The 21,835-nt window shown below is 44.0% G+C and overlaps 1 long non-coding RNA gene across 2 annotated transcripts; it reads right to left on the bottom strand.

Moving 5' to 3' along the window:
• Nucleotides 1–1,180: 1,180 nt before the first annotated feature.
• Nucleotides 1,181–7,618, bottom strand: LOC129604862 (uncharacterized). Of its 2 annotated transcripts, XR_008696169.1 has the most exons (4): nucleotides 7,490–7,618; nucleotides 5,214–5,687; nucleotides 4,852–5,123; nucleotides 1,181–4,692 (listed from the first exon to the last, which is right to left on the bottom strand). It is a non-coding gene; the product is annotated as an uncharacterized LOC129604862 (long non-coding RNA). The 2 variants fall into 2 exon arrangements; XR_008696168.1 differs by lacking the exon at nucleotides 1,181–4,692 and having other exon boundaries at nucleotides 4,735–5,123.
• Nucleotides 7,619–21,835: the final 14,217 nt, after the last annotated feature.

Below are 21,835 nucleotides of genomic sequence, written 5' to 3'. Positions count from 1 at the left end.
TTGCTGTGAATCGAGCACCATCATCCTCAAAGTGCTCTGTGGGCAAATTTCCCAGCTGAACATCATTTCATAAATCTGCTGCTGGATATTATTAGATTTCCTGCACCAGCCGCGACCCCACCTGTCTTTGCAGTATCATTGAGCGAGATACAGTATGTGCACCATCGTCCTCCCTATTCCCCGTACGCCAGTGACTGAACCCCATGTTGTCTTTCGTGACACATGGGCAACACAGGAAAGAAGAATTCCTTGAATACAAATATGTTTTTCATTACATTCTAATTGTATTCCACCACATGTCTACATGTTTTTCACTACAGTTAACAACGTTATAGTTGTTTACAATTTAAATTAAAATTGTAATAAAATAAAATAATAGGAAATAAGCTTTTAACGTCCACTACCGTTCCTTGGTTCTGTCTCGCAATCACTTGTGCTTTACTTCTCCATCTTTCAAATGTTTTTTATGGTCTGGTCTGGTCTCACTGACATAATCACCTCATTACTATTAAGGCCTAATTCAGTCAAAAAGATTGATGGGAAAGTCCAAAGCTAAGTATCTCTGTCCCCAGTTTTATGTTGAGACTGTTGTGAGGGAATAGTGTGTGTAAATTGAAGTGTAAATGAAGCAGCAAATATATCAGTCACCGATATTTTCATAAAGCCATTAGTTTGATGTTTAAATACATTTAGCTGATGACTATTTACTTTACTTTTCCCTGTCAATCATACACTTTTATGATTTATGAATTAAGGGAAACTGCTCATCTTCTTTGTCTGAGCCTTTAGGAGAACAGAAATGTACAAAAGAGGCAGCATCGTTTGAAATATACGATGAAGAGAAGGGCAGAACCTTCCCCTTATGCATTCCCTGCACATTTGCTTGTCAGAAGTGATTAAAAGGCTTCAGCCTATTCTCGACTTGTGAGCTACTTTTTTGCTTCCCTCAGGAAACCTGGAGCACATACATTAGCTAAATGGTCCCCTGTGAGCCAGCGAGCAAGCAGAGATCCTCGGGCAGATTCTTCTAACTGCTCCGCCGTCCCAGTGTGAGATTAGAGGTGACCGGACATGTGGCGACAGGACGACCCGACTCCGAAACATTCAATCTGGGAAGCTTTCCCCTGCAGGTTCCGTGCCTTTTAAATCATCTCACTCTGAGTCGTAAGAAGCCGTTCTTTTTCCTTTAATTTACTTTCATTAATACAAATGTGGAATTTAAATACATTACTCAGACAGTTGCCTCGGTACTTTTTCTGCAACGTCGGTACTTTTCAATGCTGCATTTGTTGGACAGCTGTAATTCATGACACATTAGGAGTCCAGATACCAAAACACATGATTGACTGCAAAACAGCAAAAGTCAGCACAAATTGCATTCATAATAATCAGCATGAATGCATTAATAATGCAATTCAATAATGCATGCATGAGTCTGAGAAGTGTGAAACCACTGCGTGGCCGTAGTTTGACATTTCACCACTCAGCGGCGCAACAGCTCCACGTACCAGAAAGTAAAAAAAGAAAAGCAAAACCTGCTTCTGTCGTTAGCCATTCTGAATCCACAATCCTCCCTCTCTTTCGCACGTTCTGTCTGTCTGTCTTTGTCCTTCTGATCCATAATCACCGCTATGTGTGTCTCCATCAACATCCATCACCCCTTATGGAGTTTCTCCGTCAGGGGCACCGAACAAAGAGATCAGGAGAGAGGAAAAAGACAGCCTTCCAGTCAGGGGCAGGCAGAAGGCTACTCAGCACTCTGAGTCTAAATGACCTCCCAGACAGATAGAATGTGTCCCTGTTCACACATTTTCAATTGGCAGTCTCTGGGAATTAACCAGCACCTTCAGCTTTGCAAGTGGGAGAGACGCACAGATCTGCTCTTTATATCCAGAGTGAACAGAAACACATCTCGCTACTTATGATTAGGTCCACACAATGATCAGCTCCTGTACTTGATAACATCCTCTAACACTCCGCTGCTGCTTCCAGAGAATAAAGCTCCACTTAATACGACTAAACTTGGAGCAGAAGGAGTGCATTTAAAGTGACTGCAGCTAAAAGATCACTGGGTATGTCAGTAACATACAGTGGCACATACAGAAAACAGAAATTAACTACAAAGTTGAAGGCGCCGCGGACATGAAAGCTGCAGCTGCCAAGTTCTAAACTGGTCCATGTATGTGTCACTTAACTAGAGGCTCCATATGTGCCCGACGTCTGCTCAGCCTTGATTAAAGCTCCGCCGGTGGAGCAGGTTAGTCACACCAGCAGGGGAGCGCTGACCCTGTGAATGTGGGAGGTTCAGGGGGCACCTTATTTAATTATTTAGCTCAATTTGCACCTCATGGCATCGCAGCCCGACCAAGAGTTTGTGAATGTGCGTTGGAATATTAAAAATCCACCGCGTCAGCCACACAGGGCGTTTGACTGGTACCCTGTACCAATCACGAGGTGGCATCTAAAATATTCATGCACAACACCGCTTTGTACGGCTCCTAAATTGTTGAAGCAGGTTAATTGTTAACAGGGGAGCGTTTCGTGAGTGGCAGTCAGTTTAAAAAGAATATTTCCCGACACAATATAGCAAAGAATTTGGGTCTTTTACCATCTGCAGTACTGGTAAAAGTCAGTGGTTGGACCGAAGGCGCCACGCGGCCATGAAGACTATGGCCACGCGGGCTCAGCAGCACTTGGCCAAACTGTTTTCACTTATTGGTGCATTAGGAGGTGCTGGGAGACACGCGTGTGCCCCGTGGACGCGTGAGCAGGTCAGCGCTCATCCTGCATGTGCAGCGTGGTGTCACACACACACACACACACACACACACACGCACACACACAGCACGAGAGATGATGCAACGCGGTGGTAAACATACCTCCGTTCAAACGCTCTAAACTACATTTAAAAATCATTTATTCCCTTTAATGTGGGCTTCGTTTCCTTCGCCACCAAATAGCAGCTGAAGCGAGGACAGAGGTGCTTCCTCACTACTTTTTGGCTCAGGGCTGGATCGTTCTGTCCAGGATTTAGGGGGGTGAACGGAGGCTTCCTGCAAAAATACAGAAAGTCCTGCCAAGTGTACAGGTGTATTAAAGAATCTCTGTGTAACAAGAACACTCCAGAGATAAGGCAGAGAATCACTGGAGCAGTCCTTTAGGCGAGACAGCTTGTATCAGCCGAGCCGAGGTTGCGCTTGTAAGGCCCCCAAGCAGCGGCTCTCGGCCGTGAGCGGGTGCAACTCTGTGTGTTGGACGCAGGTCTGTGGTTGGGAAAAATCACGCGGGTGTGTTGGCCCAGCCTTTTCTGGGTCAATAAGACTAAGCAGCCACCGGTCGCCCTCCTCGCATCTCAATCAAAACCACTGCGTTCGTTATTTAAAGGGGGAAGGACTGGCCTCATTTAAATGCTAATTTGCCTTCAGTACAACAGCAACAGGTCGGTGTAATACGGAACGGACTCGTACATCAGACACAAGGACAGTTCTCCAACCACGTCCCCTCATAAAAATCTTTTATTTCTTCATGCATCTTTCGTGGCCAGCAGCGCTGTATAAACACACAGGCACCAGTGGCCCACGCTGAAAACCATCACTCTGTGTTCAACAGCATCTGGCCGGCGTCGAACTGCAACTGTCTAATTGGCAACATGTGAAAATCTAAATGATTGAAAAGATTGATGAAAAGATTTGTGAAAATTTGAACTAAGAAGAGTTTGCATATTGCATTTTATTTATTTTAAGGGAACAATACGATGCTGCTAATTTCATTTCCTCGTGATGTCTTTGCATATTTCCACCCACACTGTGCATGTTAATGTTAACTCCTCCTGTCTGCCGGTTTACAGCCGCTCACTCTTTGTGACAGGATGAGTTCAGAAGCTAGCAGGACGCCCTTCTACCGTCCTCCGAGGTGAAGCACAGGCGCGCTGACCTCCCCTCGTTGGCTCCTATAGGCCGTTCTGCCATTTGACATGCTTGGCTTCATGAGTGGGAAGCATCCTCTTTCACAGAATTACAGAACCGGCTGTGTGCGGGTGTGCGTATTTGCATGTGTGTGAGGCCTCCTCATTCACATGGTGGACCGTATATAAATTTTCATTAAGCAGGGTTGACACAAGGTCACTGGATAATAATACGTGAGTTATCTGTCACACAGCTGAGCGAGTGATCCAGAAGGAGAAGGAGAGAGGAAGCTGATGAGCAGAGCAGAGGATGAGCACGGACTCATCTGCTCCAGGCTCAACATCAGCTCTTCAAAGCACCGGTAAACTTTATTTCTTCTGCTCCTCGAATGCACCTTTGTCCACATGCACGCTCGGGTTAAGAGGCCGTTTAATATGCTGCACCGCAGCAGTTAGAACAACCAACATTATTTAAACCATTTGAAAGTGTATGAACATCTTTGTATTATTTGTATAGAAGTTAATGATAAAGTAATGATAAAAACAAGACCACACCTTTATCGGCCTCTTTGCTTTGTTGTTGAATGAATAAAACGTGAAACCAGTTTTCCTCCGAAGACGTGGGATTCTTGCTGCTGATTTCACTGACACCATTCCTAAACTTCACTCATGCTTTGGGGGTCACCTTGATACTTTCCAGGAGAACACGGCTGATATGCAATCGCTGTTGTTTTTGATAATAATAGCGCTAAAGTCAGGCAGGGCCACGTCAGGTTTCATGCAGTAACCTAATTGGAGCAAACTTTAAATGAGACCAAAACAAAGACGTTTCACATGCACAAAGTAGGAAAGAAGAGGAGCAGAATTCTGCTTCCCATCTTTTACTGAAGGCCATTGTTTTACCTAATAACACTTGTTATAACACAAGACGCTTATCAAATGCACACCTCAGTGTTAGACGTCTGCGATGTATCGACGGGGGCAGAATGAAAGCAGCTGATGCTGTCACACAAAGGCTATGATTTTCTGTGTTTTCCTTCCTTATCTGTCTCCATCTTCTCCAACAAATTGTCTCATCCATTGGCCAATTGTCTCGGTTTGACGGAGGGCTAATGCATCGTTGAGATTTGAAGACGCATCCAGGCCACTGTCGCCGCATTGTCGGCCACTTGAAGAGTGAGGGAAGAAATGAAAAGAACATCGTTCACCATAGAGATGGCTGCAAAAAAACATGTTTGGATATTTAATCTTCATTTCTTGCTGATAATAAGATTTAGATCATAAGTCAGATGGACGTGAACCTGCTTACTTTGTTCGTGATCCTTCTTTGTCTTTGTTTTTTGATGAGGCTGCTCTTTGCATCTGCTGGGCCATCACTCAGATGTGACTTTCACACGTTCACAGGCTGCTGGCATCCTCGCTGAGTGTGTGTGTGTGTGTGTGTGTGTGTGTGTGTGTGTGTGTGTGTGTGTGTGTGTTTCTATTCCTCTGTCCTCCTCTATCTCCCCACCAAGTCTCACCCTCAACCTGTTTTTTGTTACTCTTTCACTCATCACCGTGTTTCTCAAGATCTCACCCCACATTTTCCGCCTCTTCTTCCCAATCTGTTCGTCTCTAAATGCCCGTCAGTTTGGATGCAGTGCCTCTTCGCCGACGGCTGGCTCGCGGAGGGAAGGTGATGCCGGGACGAAGGGGACAGATGCGCCAAGTGAGAGATAGCGGAAGAGAGATGGGAAGACATCTGATGTTCTCTTGCTGGGGCAGCCATGAGTGGAGTTACAATCTGTAAACACACACATACACACACACAGATGAACACAGGGGAAATCTGTACCCTCTCCAACTGAGAAAATTAACACAACAGGAAATTGGTTTCTGCTTTCTGTGCAAATGTGAGAGCACATCCCCTGATAAATGATCAGTGTGATTTAGAAAGGAAGACAGTGCGAAGAAGGTCAGGATGGACAGCGAGCATGAAAGACGACGCATTTAAGCTGTCAAGCCGTCGAGGTCTGTGAAGAGATGAGCGAGAAGCTCAGAACCAGTCATATCTCATCATAAACGCATCTGGCTGACATCACTCTTTGCTTTTGATAGAAAAGAAGCTGGAAGTCAGAGTCACAGAGCAGCCTGGCACCGGCGCAGTCACGTCCGGGAGCTTTCCACTGGGACGTATACAGAAATATAAATATACTACCAGTACCATGAGTGTGCAGACATGACTGTGGAAAAAAAAACTGTGAAAAACACACACACGTTCACAAAATTCTCTTCAGCTCTGACAGACTCTTCAGGCAACCGTGTCAACCGAGAGATCAAACGGCGTGGCACCGAGGGGCTTCTGTGATCACTGCGGATCCGTGGAGACAGCCGACCACTTTGTAGTGCCTTTCTGCATGTAGCACTTGTGTGTCTGCGAGCTTGTGTGCGATCACAGCTACCAGGTCATTTTAACCGCTCAGGAATCTGGAGGGAAATATAAAGTGTGTGTGTGTGTGTGTGTGTGTGTGTGTGTGTGTGTGTGTGTGTGTGTGTGTGTGTTTCGCATGTCCACACGTGTGTGTGTGTCTGCGGGTGAGTGTCTCCTCAGGCCTTTTTTTCTGATAGACCACTACTAGGTGTCGTGGAGATGAAAGGGATGCTGGGAACTCATCTCATGCTATGAATCCTGGGTAAGTAGCGTGTGATGTGAGTACATCCTCATCACACGGAGACAGAAGGCTTTCATCCTTATCTGTTCTTTCTATCACTATCCCCTCTTTCCTTTTCTTGGCCTCCCCTTTTCTTTATTTTCTCCTTCATCAGAGCCTCCTCCATTTTATTTCTGCTTTTCTATTTTATTCCGCCCTCTATTTCTTGTCTTCTTTCTTGTTTTCTGTCATGTTTTCCTCATTTAATTTCTTAATTTGATTTTTGTTGATGTTGATATTTTTCCTTGTTCCTCCACTTCCCCTTTCTTTTCTCTACCATTTTCTTTAATATGCTTCTTCTATTTCCTATTTCATTTTTATTTACTCTCTTCCTTTCCTTTCCATTACTTCTCTCTGCTTGTTTCATCTCTTTTTATTCCTCTTTTTGCCCTTCGCTTTGCCTTTCTGTTCCCTCTAGCTCTTCTGTTCCCTTTCATTTTCATATATTTGACCTCTTTTCCCCTTTTCTTTCTTTCCTCACATGTCCTTTCCTTTTATTTCCACGTGTCTCTTTCACATTCTTCTTCTTTCTTCTCCTGTGAACATAAAATGATCAAAGCGCCCATTCTAGGCATGACAGTTCAATTTTACCAGGGCACACACACCTATCTACTCACGCACACCCGCATGTAGCTACTGGAAGGTTTGCCTTTTTGTATGGCTCTGCTAAAACAAGTTGGAGCTCTCAAATCCATATCCTAAATGATTCATTTGATTTCTTATATAGACTGTATTGACTAGGCCAATTAATTTAGTCATGACTACTATAACATGCCGGTAAGATTTTAAAATGTTTATTCGTTATTTATTTTATTTTTAGTTTATTATTGCTATTATTTATGTGTAAAATTTCTTAGTGTTTGAAACGTTTAAAGTCACAATGTCCTCAGTATACCAGAGAAAACAGCTGTAAATCTTGCCTGCTGCCGCTCATCTCTCACGTCTCCCTCGTCGTTAGCTGGTGGCTACACAGGTGTTAGCTGCTAAGAGATGAGCCAGAGGTGCTGGAGGCGACGCGGGTCCAATTGGAGAATGGATCCTGGTGGTCATAAAGAAAGTTCGAAGACAAACGGGTGGACCAGCCCGGTACCGGTGCGAGCTCACGTTAGCTGGCAGGTCCAGGTTCTGACAACTTTACGCTAGTTAGCATTAGCATCCTGACGCTAGCTAACGGCTGGGAGGGACTGGAACTGAAGTTCTGAGACTTTGAAGAGTTCAACCTGACGCAATGAAAAGGACGGACTGAGTCAGACAGTGGGGAAATGAGCCGGAACCAGTGAGCACTTAATGTGTACTTGTGCTTTTTTTCCCTTTTGTTTCATAGTGAGCAATAATAAAGCCATGAAATCTGAGGTTCGGGTCACACCGATCGAAGGTGGAGGCGTCTATTTAAAGTGTACACGCACCTGTTTATGGCTTGTGTGTTTGTTCATTCTAAACCATTTAAAGTCCGCCACCAGCAGCAAACTAGGCTAATTCCGATGTTTTAATATTCCACACAGCCTATTTAATTATACCGTGTTTACAGCCATGAATAATTAAGTTGTAAAAAGCGGTTTAGCTGTGGATGTGCAGAAAAGGCTCCAGTACCGTTACATCAGATAGTTGCCTCTGACAGTGGATCTGATCAGCTCCGTTAATGAAATGTTAAAATATAAATGATCTAAAACCCAAACCTTGACAGTCTGACAAAAAAAATAAGTTTGACAAAATGTCAGTAAGTGAATCTTCTAACTATGAGACAAGCAGATGTTACACTCATAGCATTTACTATATATATATATGTATATATATATGTGTGTGTGTGTGTGTGTATGTGTGTGTGTGTGTGTGTGTGTGTGTGTGTGTGTGTGTGTGTGTTTGTGTGTTCACATTTTTGAGTCGTTCAATATTCTGACCTAGTTTTGCGTTGTTGTTTAGTGCTGAGTGAATAGACTCGGAGGTAAAGGGAAGGCTTTGGGAGCTGGCTGTGTTGTTGGCTGCAGGTGTTTATGCCTCTCTCCTAAGGTTTACAATGACCTTGCGTTTCCTTTTCCCTTCATCCTCTTAAGTTCAAAAACACTTGCAACGCCTTGTATCCTCTCCGGCTTGTCGAACCCTGTGCGAATGCACTCGCCGTCCTTCCAGTTGACATTTAACATAGTTATTTAGTATTGTGACTGGTCTCCGGCCCGCTCTTTGAGCTGACCAAGCATGCAGATGTGGCTGGGTTCTCCTCATCTGTGTCTGCACTCGTTTGTCTCCTGCTCCGTCTTTATGTCGACCTGCCGTCTTCATCTTCTTCCTCTGTTTCCCAGCGCCAGTCTCTCTCTACACCGATTTATGATGCAATGAAACGAAACGTGACAGTCAACGTTCCTCTTACTCTGTTCCCACCAGACTCTGTCCTCTACTCCTCCCTCTGTCTACTCCTTCTTTTCTTCCTTATCTGTGTTTCTCCATCTCTCCCATTCTTGCGCCTCCCTTCCGTCCTCGGAGTCTATTTTCATTAACAACATTTATGTTCTCTAGTAGTTACAGTACACGCAATCCCACCTCCAGTGCCAACAGCCATGCATGCAGAGGCCGCAGTACCTCTCCTCCACCAGTCAGGGTCACTGTGACACTGTGACGGAGGTGTGTGTGTGTGTGTGTGTGTGTGTGTGTGTGTGTGTGTGTGTGTGTGTGTGTGTGTGTGTGTGTGTGTGTGCGCGCGTGTGTGTGTGTGCGGGTTTTAAAGGCTTCACATGTATGTGTAATCGCGTGTGAGTGTGCCTTTCCATGAGTCTGTTAGGCCGTAAACTGGCATCACGAAGGCACCTTGATGCGATCGCACTGATATGATTTGAAATAAACCTCATCCGCTCTTTGTTTTCCAATTAATTTATGTTTGAATTTGTAATGCACCCCTGTGCTGTCATAATGCCTTCCTGAAGGCACAACTCGGGTTGTGTGTGTTTTGTATATGTGTGTAGGTTAAAGACTTTCAAGGTCCTTGCTATTCTTGTTGCATGGCAGCACTTTAGATTCAGAAACAACAGGCTTTACGACTGCAAATATTTGCACTGTTAGATGAGCTGGATGAGGCGTTAATGGAGGCACTTTTCAAAAGTTCAACATTTATTTGTCTCTCGGGCTGTTAGTCCATACGCCTATGATCTCTGATATCATAATCCCTCTAAAGTACCGGGTCCCGCTGCCGACAGAGCCTGATTGATGCTGGTCTTCCTCCCATGTGGAGCTTTCTAGCTGACATTGACAGAGTGACTGATAGAGTGGGAACGGGTGTTCAGCATCACAACATTGTGACACAAAGACTTTGTAAGAATCACTGGACGTTGTTTGTTTTTGACAAAATTTTATCCAAATTTAATAACAGCGTTTTAGCGATGCCACATTGTAAAATGTTATATATAATGTTTTTCAATTTTTAGAGATCTGTTGTTCAAGAACAATTAAAAACAAGATGATCCAGTAGATGATGAGTCAGAGCAGTTGTGGCAATTTTTGTTTCAGCTAAATACACACATTAAAAAAGCACATATATAAAAAAAATGAACACTCTGAAAGCACATCAGAAGTCAATGGGGGAAAAATGCCCATGCTGGGTATCTGAAGCGATATGGAGTGAGTGATGTGTGCGTAATGACAGGATGCCACATCGTTTGATGGGAATGAAAACCATCAATCGGCATAGGGCTGAATTCAAAGACACCCTGGATTGATGTAAATAAATTATGTCAGGTGATTCTGCTCAGCATCTCAAAATGCTACTTTGCTTCTGTGCGTGTGACAACGTTGGTGTTAATTCCTTTATCCTCCACATGACTGCGTGGCCGTGCACCAGGAGGAACCCGGGACCCACAGCGCTAGTCAAGGTCTGTACATTAAGCAATGGATAGGGCACGCCTCCCCAGACCATCACTGACCCACCACCAGGCTGGTCATGCTGAATGATGCTACAAGCTGCATGGTGTTCTCCACAGCTTCTCCAGATCCTTTCATGTCTGGTACTTATCCTCAGGGTGAACCTGCTGTCATGCTAAGAGCACAGGGCGCCGCCGGTGGCAGGCCTGCTAATTCTGGTGTTCTATGGCAAATGGCATTCAAGCTCCACGGGCAGGTAGCACAGGGCCCCCTAGAGGACGCTGGGCCCTCAGGCCAAGCTCATGACGTCTGCTTCTGACTGTTTGATCCGTGACATTCACACCAGCGGCCTGCTGGAGGTTACTTTACAGGGCTCTGGCAGCGCTCCTTCTCTGGGCACAAATAGAAGGTACTCGTCGTCCCACCTTCTACAGCCTTGTCCTGCTGTCTCTGAATAGCTACCTACCTGCTGAAATCCTCTCTGCTCCTAATTTTGTGCTGAAGACACAAGAGCCCTTCTGGCAATGACACATTTGGCCATCATGGAGGTGTTCTTCAGCCTTTGGAAGGTCCGGCTGTCACTTCATGCTCTCAGTAGCAACGCTGACTTCAGCCAAATACAGAGGTGTTCTCTTTTAAAATCCCACCTGCTTTTGTCTTGTTGCCCCTCTAGTGCATCCTTGATAAATGTCATTAAGACCAAAAGAAGCTGAAAGTGATTAACAACCCAGTCTGCTACATAACCGACTAGATCAATATCCTAAAAGTTCATTTGAGTTGATGCTCTGATTAAAAAGGGTTCTTTTAATTTGTTTTGAGCAGTGTATTTTGGAAGGAGGACGCATACGTATCACCAAGTGAAGCTTGAAGTGTTTCAATGAAAAAAGAACAGAGCCTTTTAGGAGTTAGCATAATTCTCCACCTTTGTGCTATAATGTGGAGTAATAACACAATGCCTCACTTAAAAATAACAACAGAAAATATGTTCATTGAAAAGAAAAATGAGCTATTTTCAAACCAGCATGTGAACACTTCCTACTGCATGCATCATGCAGACAGATGGATTATCTGGCCGCCTGTGGATCACAGACCTATGGACAGAATGTTGGACATAAATAAGTTTCACATTTCTTGGTGTTTTTGATAGTGTTAAAGGTAATAAATAAAATGAATTTAAAGAGGTTTGTGGCTGGGTCTTCAATGACTTGAGCAGTTTTTAAGAATCCAGACTCACATTTGCACCGTGGCTGATGACAAGCTCTAAAGAGGCGTGTAAATGTTATTCTAGCTCGCTCTGTGTGTGTTCCTGTCCATGGATTTGTGTGTTTCTTAAGTGTTTGTGAGTGTGCAATGATGTGTGGCATGTACTCAAGCCAGGAGTGTATTGTTGTCACCTCAGGCCTCCTAACATCATTTATACGGTTTACACACCGACGCTCACGCGAGCACGCGCCCCGTCGTGGCAGGCGTCTGCCTTGTCTCGCCGCCTCTGTGGACCCGGGTGCCGGCGCTGTGTTTGCGGTCGCGCACAGACACAGGTGCGTCGGTTGATAAAGTTTATCAGCTCGGGGCACGTTGCTGTCGGCGACCGGCGATGCAAAGGTTTATGTGTGATTGTGCGTGTCTTTAGGGAGGATGAGGCTGCTGATGACCCCGTCCCCATCGCAGGAAGACGCACACACACACACACACACCGAACAAGGGGGGGATTTAAAACCATTTGCAAGAAGAAACGCTTTCATCATATTTATAAGTTGATATGTCAGAAGTACCCATGAATGCAGGCGCCAGCATCTCAGTTAAAAATCCCCATTCCAACGTGGCACCACTTCAGCCTTTGATTTGTTAGTCAGATTCTGCAGCCTGATGAGCAGGGGAGGCCACAGTTGGCTGAAACCTTCCGACTTGGTTGCGAAATTTGTGGAGTGAGCAGAAGCCCGTGCTCTCCAACTGCTGCTGAAGTGCCTCTAGGCCACGCACTTGACCTTAAAGTGCTCAAGTTGCTCGGCAGCTAAAGGAGCATGACTAGACTGGGCAGTGGAGGCACAATAAGCCGCTGAAACCCCTCACTCTCTGGGAGAAGCTAGGTTAACCTTCAAAGCACCACCAGCTGGTTGGTGTTGGATGCTTGAAACATAAGCAAAGCAGAAGCTGTCCTCGCCTTCTAGCTGGGATTATGCCTCTTTATTGCCCTGCTGTTCTGTATAATCTGGGATGGCGGTTGTGAGGGCGTCCATTAAGCTGACAGTGGAAGGAGTCAAACTGTTGAACCTGTGGCGGCTTCTGTAAAACCAGACAGAGGTGGAGAATGAAAGCGTGCGACGTTCTGACACATCCTACCTTGGATCATAGTCTTTATACACCGTCAGTGTGTTATATAGTTAATGCTGGACTTAAAGTTAAATGTTACGCCTTTAATCCTAGCAGCTGCCTGCACTGATGTGACGTTCCAGCAGCTTGGTTTGGTTAGTGTGAATAAGCAAAGCCGTCGTAATGATGGGTCCATTTAATGCTAGTTTACCGAGACGTCTTTCTAAAAGAAGTGATAAACAATCTTTTCCTCGTTTACAGTGTGGTGAACACAATAGAGCAAAGCATCTCTCCTCAGATTCATCAGTTTAGCCTTTGACATTTTGACTTTGATTATTGATGAAGGGAAATCTGATCTGATAAACTGAGCAGAGTGGCTCGTGTTTCAGGAGAGAAATATGTTGCTTCGGCGCATCCCTCATAATAAACAGAATATATTTGTTGGACAGAAGCAGCCACTGTAATTGCATCAACTTGTGCCCTGTCATGAACATTGTTATGGCTGTTTTTCACCCTAGCCTTCTGGCCTCTTGGCAAACTTTTAGTGAAGTAATTGGAAAAATTGTGAGTAAATTCATCCATAATGAAAGTTGCAACCTTCTGTTAATTTTCACATCCTCCCTTTCTTCCTTCCTCCTGGTATTCAGCTGTTTGCATACAGATCCCATCAGAGCGTCCTTCTTTAACTAACATCTGGGTCTTGCTTAATTCAGCGCCTTGTGTCCCTCGAGTCTCCTAATGAGCAATATACATCAGAACATCATTAGGTTTGACACAGCACAACAACGATTACATGCATGTTCATAATCTGCTGGAAGTTGAGAAATTATATTATGGATTTTGAATATCCAATAGAGACCAGCTTCACCCCTCTGGGGCTGAAATGATTTGATTCTGGGAAGATGTCAGAAAATCACACAGCCTGTGGATTTTCTTGCATGAAAGCAAAAGCTATTACGCAGCCATCTGTAGAGTGTAACATGTCTGAGGCTCCTTGAACGCACCAGGATAGGTTGATGAGCAGTCCCTGCTAACAGCTGCGGTATTGTGCAACGATGGGGTAACTTTGATCAAAACAAGGCTAAATAACTGTCGGATGCATGACCCATCTTAAGCAAGTTGCAAGTATCTGCAGATTCACAAGATGCAAATCCGCCTCCTATTATTAGTTCTTTTGCTAAAGCAGAGGAAGTGAGTCCAGTGAAACAGGACACGCTGTCCTCACACCACTGACAACAGGAATGTTGATCACATCTGATCCCGTTTGCACGTCTCCGCTGAAACACAATGGAGACAAGTTTGGAATAACCTCGGAGACTGTGTGCACTAGGTGGCACTGTTGTCATGCCTCACGCACACATGCAAACACACACACAACTCACACAACCACAAACGAGCAGAGATTGGCAAACACAACGCTACCTAAGGCTCAAGAGATGGAGAGTGTCTGTCGCTCTTTCTGTCTCTCTGTCGGTTTGACACACATACATAAGCTCTCCATCTCCTCCCCTCATCCACACACACATTGACTCTGGCTCTTTATCATCTATACTCTGTACTTATTAACAAAACAGCCACCCCATAATACTAACAACCATCTTTACAGCAGTAAAGCATAGGCAAATTGAAAGGACTGAGGTATGGAGTTGTGCGAATGGTGAAATCATGACATGGTGGTCGCAGACGCTGCCCCACAGCCACACTCCAGCATCACTTACATTAGCTCCCACCTGCGAGCTGCTTGTAGCTGCCATCGTCCACCGTCAGCTCCATTGGATTTCTCTTTTTCTTTTTTTGTGAAGTGCTTTGCTGAAGAGCACTTCAGGACTTCAGGAGAGTGGATTACCTCTCAGTTGCTACTCACACGGTTTATTCCGCCCCTGGAAATTTAAAGTGTCGTTTGCTCGGTCACCAAATAATTCCTCTGTCTTCTTTTGTTTTTAAATGTACCTGAAAAAGGCCAAAATGCCAAATGAGCAGTTTGTGTGAATGGGTAGTTACCACTACTGTGTCACTGACTGTGCTTAAACCAATCTTCCTGAAGTGTCTACCTGGCTCACATGACCATTTGTAGGAACTAATATGGGTTTTATATCTGGAAATATATGTTTTGATTTAGATGTTTTTCATGTAATGCACTTAATAACCTGACTGCTGGGTACATAAGTTGAGAGGGCACAGCGATGGCCAAGATAAAATGAAGCAGACAGGACTGTATTTACCATCACAACTTCAAGTTTGACCTCTGTTGATCATGACTGAGCCAGAAACTTGGGATCAAAACAAATCTGCATGATGGTGGTGCTGACAGTTAAAACTTGAAGATGCTTGACAGGTAAATCCAGCTCCTTCACATATTTTTTTTTATCATGCGTGCATCATACTTGGCTGTTTGTGTTTGTTACTGTTAATCTACTGTTTTGATGATAGGTGTTCATTTTTAACTATGTTGTAAGTTCTGAAACAAAAGATTGGAAACAGAAGAAATTGCACAAAAACAATGAGGTTCATTTTAGTTAACATTTAGAATACAAAGGTCTAGCTTTGTTTGCGCTTGTTGTTATTAGCATTCTCAATGTCCAGCTGTGGACAAAGCTGAAAATATCAGTGGCTGTGTAGCTTCCTATTCATTTTTCTCATTTTCATAACCACACTTTCACATTCACTGTGGACCTCTGGTCTTAATTGCTTTTGCAGCAGACTTTGTGTATTATATTTGCTTTTTATTATATTAAACCACAATAAGCAACATTTTAAATGACACTAGCAGTAAAGTGGTGAAATAAAATTATACTACTAGTGTTTAGAAAATGAACATAGTTAGAAAATCGTTTAAAGTGTTTGTCAGCTTGGGTGCACATTAAAATATGTTTTGCTTTGCACATATTTCTACAGAAAATGTGACAATGAATGCTCACACACTATTCCTAGGAAATGGTATGTCTGGTCAACCACAGGTGTCCTGATGCCTCCTGCCTCCAGTTCAGTTAGTAGGATATTACAAATATTAAGTCCTCCCATGCAACACTGTGACACAAGCCGTCTTTGAAGGTTGAACATGCCATCACGGCTTGCAGTAACGCCGCTGTGATAACAATGTAATTACACAGTAATTATCCTGGACTGAGGTGCATTTATCCTGCAACCGTTGACCTAATGAACGCTTTTATGGTGTCACTTAATGATCATGTTGCAGCTCTGTTGCTATGCTGAGTTTGAAAAATGTCAGAAATCTTTCAAACTACCAGAAACTTTCTCCCTCAGTCTTCAACAATAACAGTCACAGGACCCGCTGTTTGGCCATCTGTAATCCTGCAAGTCAAGGATTCTTCCACTCTTCAAGCTGAGACCTGAATCACACCCCCCCCTCTCCCAACACCTTGTACTGTGGCCCAGCAGCAGACCTTACTTACTGTATAGCCAAGGACTAAAAACAGAACATTTGTCATGCTGCCTGTACCGAGCGATTCAGTGTCACTCCCTGCATACAGATCACACACTGGAATGACCTTGAATTATATCAGACAAATATGAAATGAGGTGTGTTCTAGCTCATAGACCTTATAGGTGAATCAAACTAGGCTGATTTCCTGTGTTTGACATTTCACTGCAGTAAGAATCCTGTGTATGGAGCCCATCCTAATGTTTCAGGTTATTCAGAGTTGAATCCAGGCAGTGAATGCCAGCGCGTCTAGATGTGTTGAAGCTGCAGAAGCACTGAGCACCTATAATGTGCACTATAGCTTCCTCAGAGATGTGGCAAGCATTTAAAGGTACCTCCCTCAGAGAGATGCTGGGATCCAGATGGTAGAGAGTCGTAGCGGAGGAAAAGGCAAGGTGGTGTGTGTCTCACTGTGTCAACATAGATGTTTGCTCTGCAGCACTCTGTCACCCATGTGTCAGGGGAGTGGGTGGCAGGCCCAGTCTAGGGAGACCATGTAACTAGGCCTGGCACATACAGTAGCTGGTTTGCACATTCGTAGATAGCAGCATAGTTTCTAGTCTGTTCAGTGCAGTGCAGGTTTCCACTTGGGCTCCTTGTCCATTCATTCATTCCCTTTGGTCCAGACTTAAACTATTGCAACCACCAGAAATGAGCGTTGTGTAATGCATGTTATGAGTCTCTTCACCAAATCAAGCAACAAAAGCACAATTCAATAAGCCCTTTTTTATTAAGCCCAGTTCTCTGCCAGCCCTCTCCAGGCTCCAAAACATAGCGGGGAAGCGTTTAACACTCCTGTTTCCTTGAAAATATATTTGCTTTTGCAAATTTGTCTACATAAACAGAGACCGGATTGACTACTGCATGTTGACATTTATGGTCCTCAGAACAAACTGTACTCAGTTTGATGACATCACAAGTTTGACATTTATAATTTTGTGAGTAATACAGTATCATAACAAAAGCTGGATGCGTTGCCATAAGAATTTTCACTGCTAGGTTTGTTTCTCAAATAGTGAAGTTTAATGACTTTCTCACTTCTCCAACTTTGAGTCTAGCAGCTTTAAAGTTTTATTGGTCCACTTTGGTTAATGTCTAAATACCTGTGAAACCAACATTCCCATCTGTTGCATCAGTGCCAGTGCTAATGCGCTAATGTTAGTGTGCTACCCTAACCCTGCTTATATCCTCAACCTTAACAGTGTCATTGCGAACAGTCCTAAACACGTCTCTGATGAAGCTAGAGCTGAACTGAACTGAAAACACTTAGACCTGGCAGGTGTCAGACACAGGTTATCACCTGGGTAACAATAGCTCTACCTCGGAGCACACTTGTGGTAGCATTGTGCTTCTGGGAGCTTTCCAGTGGCAGCAAATTGAAGACTTGTGAGGAAAGATGAAAGACTGCATGGAGCCAAATGCAGGCAGACCCTTAAGCAGAATCCAGTCTGCCAAACATCTTGGATCGGGGGTGATCGCAAGCATAAAAGCAAATTAAAAATAGAGAGTTCAGCAAAAATCAACCCATAAGAAGTCACACTGACAAAGGTGTTACAAAATACAACTAATTTGTTCAGAGGCCTGTTGCACATGGTTCGTTTTGTTTGGATCATATCCCACAGCTTTTTCTTATGAGTTTAAGAAAGTCCTTCTATGATCCAGTTGAGTATAGACTTGACACCCATTTCTAAATGTGTGAAATGAGTTGATGAAAAGTGCAGGTGCTTCCTATTTAGCTTAAAGACATAGTAGGAAATCTGCACAGAGGAAAATTGGAAAATAACCCAAATCCAGATGGGCCAAGCTGATATGGATGTTTATGAGGTTCTGCCAAAGCTTTAATTCTAGCTTGAGGTGCCTCTATAAAGTCGAAGCTAAATAGTGCACACCCTTGAGTTTAATTACAATCCTGTTCAGTCTTTTTTGATGAGGCCTGCATGCTCTGTTACATAGTTTATTACCTTAGGTAATGGTAAAATATCAGGACAAGCCTAGGTTTTCTTATGTCATTCAGTGTAAACACATTCCACATATGGAGCTTTCATGGATGGAGGCCTCGCTGTGACTCATCAGAGGTCAAGGTGACATAGAGCAGCCTGGGTGACATGGACCAAGCTCTTAGAAGCGGGAGATTTCCTCCTGTTGACTTGGTGAGAGTCTTAACAGATGTCTGATGTCCTGTAGTGACATTTAGATGGATTTCCATAAACCTAACGCATCAAAATATGAGAGAGGCTTCATTTATCAATAAGCTATCCGTCGGCACCAGCTTGTGTCTGTGGACACTTTTAGGCGATGAACAACGTGTGCGCATCTGTTGTTGAGCGACGACACTCATCAAGGCGACGCATGCATCTCAGGCGACTTTGTTCAGGCTATGTTGCAGTCGAACTATTTCACCCCTGCTTGTTGTACTGTTGAACAATCAAGGATTTCATCATTGTTGGGATGAATTCACGATTGAATATCGTGAAGCTATGACTGCCACTGTGAATAATATGCTGGTGAATAAATAGCTGGTAGTTTGTCCTAATCACAATAAACTGTTAATGCTCTCAAAAGACATTTATTTACATTTAGTTACTTTAATTATGAATTCAACAATACAAAAATAATGACCTCATTGAATTTCCACCATCTGTTGCTGTAACATGTTTGTCCAGAGGAAACAACCTGCAGGCTTCATCGGAGTACATACATCAGGTCACACCAGCGCTGGTCCCATTTTTCCTTGTAGCAGTTTTATTATTATTATTATGTAGGATTATTGAATGAACATGAAACAGGTGTCCATATAAAGCATGTGGACAATTTAAGTCAAGTCACAGGGTTAAAGTCATATAACAGAGCTGCTTATTGATCTGCAACGCTTCACACAAAGGCCTATTACGCAGCATGTAGCGGTATTATCAGGCTCTAGAGGGGATCAGAACAATCTGTAACACCGACACATTGATATAGCGCCGGCAAAAGGGTGGCAGAAGGTGCTGCAGGTCAGTGTCACACTCCAAGGACCGTAGCTGATGGGACTGGAGTTACCTGCGACCAATTAGCGGCCAGCCCTCACCCCGTTTGACCCGCCAGCATCCTGCAGACGTCCGAGAGAGACGGACCGGCTGCTCCCCCTCTCCTCTGGCCGGGTCAGTGCTCTTGTAGGTTTGCCGAGCATTCAGCTGACGGGGGAGTACAGTACCACCGGGCCAGACACATTTCGTTTCAGTCATACGTCCTTTCTCACACAGCCCCAGGGACTTATCAGTAAAGCCTAGTTTTTGCTCAAATGTCAAACTGCTTGTCTTGGCTGCGTATTACATGGTGACAACAGCCTCGCTTGCCCTCGGGGTGTCACATTTGTGGAGGATGTCGGCAGAGGCAGTTAGCAAAGGAGGCAGAGATGAAAGATGACACAACTAGTTGAGATTCATGCTCGAGCTCGGCGGCCCGGCAATTTACTGTGAGTCAATATGAACAATTAATGCCATTTAGATGATATTTAATAAAACAGCAGTGCATGTTAACGCATCTGGTGACATGCGAAAAGGTCCCAGATCTTAATTGCACAATAAATATTTATAGAGCACATCCTGCTCTATATGCTACAACTCAATATGCTAATGAATAAATTGAGAATTAGCTGTGCAGAATAAGTCAGTGTGGCTTAACTTGTTTAATGATAATAATAGTAAATGTATAGTCTTCCTAATGACCTTCTGAAGCAGCAGATGAGGAAGTCACATCCTGGTTTGCTGAATTGTAATCGAACCTATTGAACTTTGGCTAATTAAGATGTTTTCATTAGGATGGTGAAGAAGAAAAAACCCAAATAATGTATTTCCCAAGTGATTGAATAATTCTAGTTCTACAGACTGAATATGTTTTATTTATTAGCACCTTTTTTCTTACACTGTACATGGACAGAAGTGTATGACATGATAGGGTGGAGCTGAACTAGTACAGTTATGTCTAGTTTTCAATAAATAATAAAATAATGTCTTAGAATAATCAGATATCTGGCAGTGTCAAGATTTGACCATCAAACCCAGTTCCTAATGGTATCCAATGTAGAAGACTGCACTGGTACAGTGATGGAGGGATTTCAGCATTAAACCCTGACGTCTTGAATTAACAGAATAGTAACAGGATGTGGCCCAAATGAACCACACCGTCCTGGATTCCAGAGGATTTATCAAAGTTGCTCGCTGCTCACTTTCTTGCCCTCTCCTTTGTTGTGTATGTGCTCCCAGTACTTTTCCATATCACCCGTTTCCCGTAGAAACTTGGGTTTTCCACCAAGCAAAGTTTACAAACTGCTGCGTCATTGGCACTTAGACCCTCTGTCCATTTCTCCTGCCTCTCTCCATCTCTCTCTCTGGCCTCTCCCATTCCTCCTATCGCTATTCCTTTATTTTTTCCATCCCCCTCCTTGGTTCTTGGCAGTGCTGGGCAGTCGCCCACCTTGTCTAACTAGCAGGTTGATGTGTGTGTGTGTGTGTGTGTGTGTGTGTGTGTGTGTGTGTGTGTGTGTGTGTGTGTGTGTGTGTGTGTGTGTGTGTGTGTGTGTGTGTGTGTGTATGTGTGTGTGTGTGTGCGTGTGTGCGTGCGTGCGTGCGTGTGCCGTGTGTGTGTCTAGCAGTGGTCTAGACGTGGTTTCCTCTCCTGTATTTGTCTTTCTCCTCAGGCCAGCTGATCTGTTCAGCCAGGAATGTAACTGCTGCCTTACTGTTAGCACAGTCTCTCTTTCACCACGGCTCCTCCATGTATCACTGCAGCCAGTTTCCTCCTCCATCTTTATCTACACTCATACAGGTATATAATTTACCTCAGCTCAGCCCTCCATCCCTTTTGTGGTTTTTAATAAGTTCAGAATTGACTGAAAAGCCCTTTATGTGCATTCATGTTCTGTCGAGCTGCTTTTTACTGTTAAGGAATGCGTGTGTTTGTGTCGGCGGCAGCGGCAGCCAGACAGGCATCAGGGTGGCACCGCTCAAACACTGGAGACAGGCAGAATTAGAAACACGCGCACCGGATAAACTTCACTGACCTGTTTTTCTATTTATTCCTTTTATTTATTCATCTTTAAAATTCATAATACATATTCATACTGCTTAACCGCCGCTGGGGAAAGTCTAACTGTTTGTGTCTGTGTGCGTCATGTGTATGTCCTGAAACCCATGAAACATGTATACAAACAGCTGTGAAAACACGGAGAATAATCATTATTTATAATCCATTAGCTCTGTGGCTATGTGGTTTAGCGTGTTTGCACACACAGACGTATAACAGCAGAAGAAAGGGCCTATTGATTAACGCTGTGATGCTGTGTATGAAAACAAGTCGCACTTTTGTGCAGGACAGATCTCTGCCCAGCAGGGCATCCTGGTGTGTTTCCTCGCTCTCTTCCTCCCCTCCCTTCACCCGGACTTGCTTTAGGCCTCCAGGTAGTGAAAATTAATCTCTATAAAAGGGGAAAAGTTTCTTCTTTCATCTCCCTCGGTTCTCATTTACAAAGACACACACAACCGCCCTTTCTTTAACTTTTAAATTAAACTGATAAAATTGTCCTTCTGCTTGGCCTTCGCAATGACCCGCTCTGTCTGAAGCTCTCACACACCCACACACACCCCTTGCCACCTGACACACGTC

The sequence above is a fragment of the Betta splendens genome, chromosome 11 (assembly GCF_900634795.4).
Source record: "Betta splendens chromosome 11, fBetSpl5.4, whole genome shotgun sequence".
In the NCBI taxonomy this organism is placed as follows: domain Eukaryota; kingdom Metazoa; phylum Chordata; class Actinopteri; order Anabantiformes; family Osphronemidae; genus Betta; species Betta splendens.
Note: the sequence above shows the minus strand (reverse complement) of the source record. Positions and strands in the feature narration are given on the sequence as shown.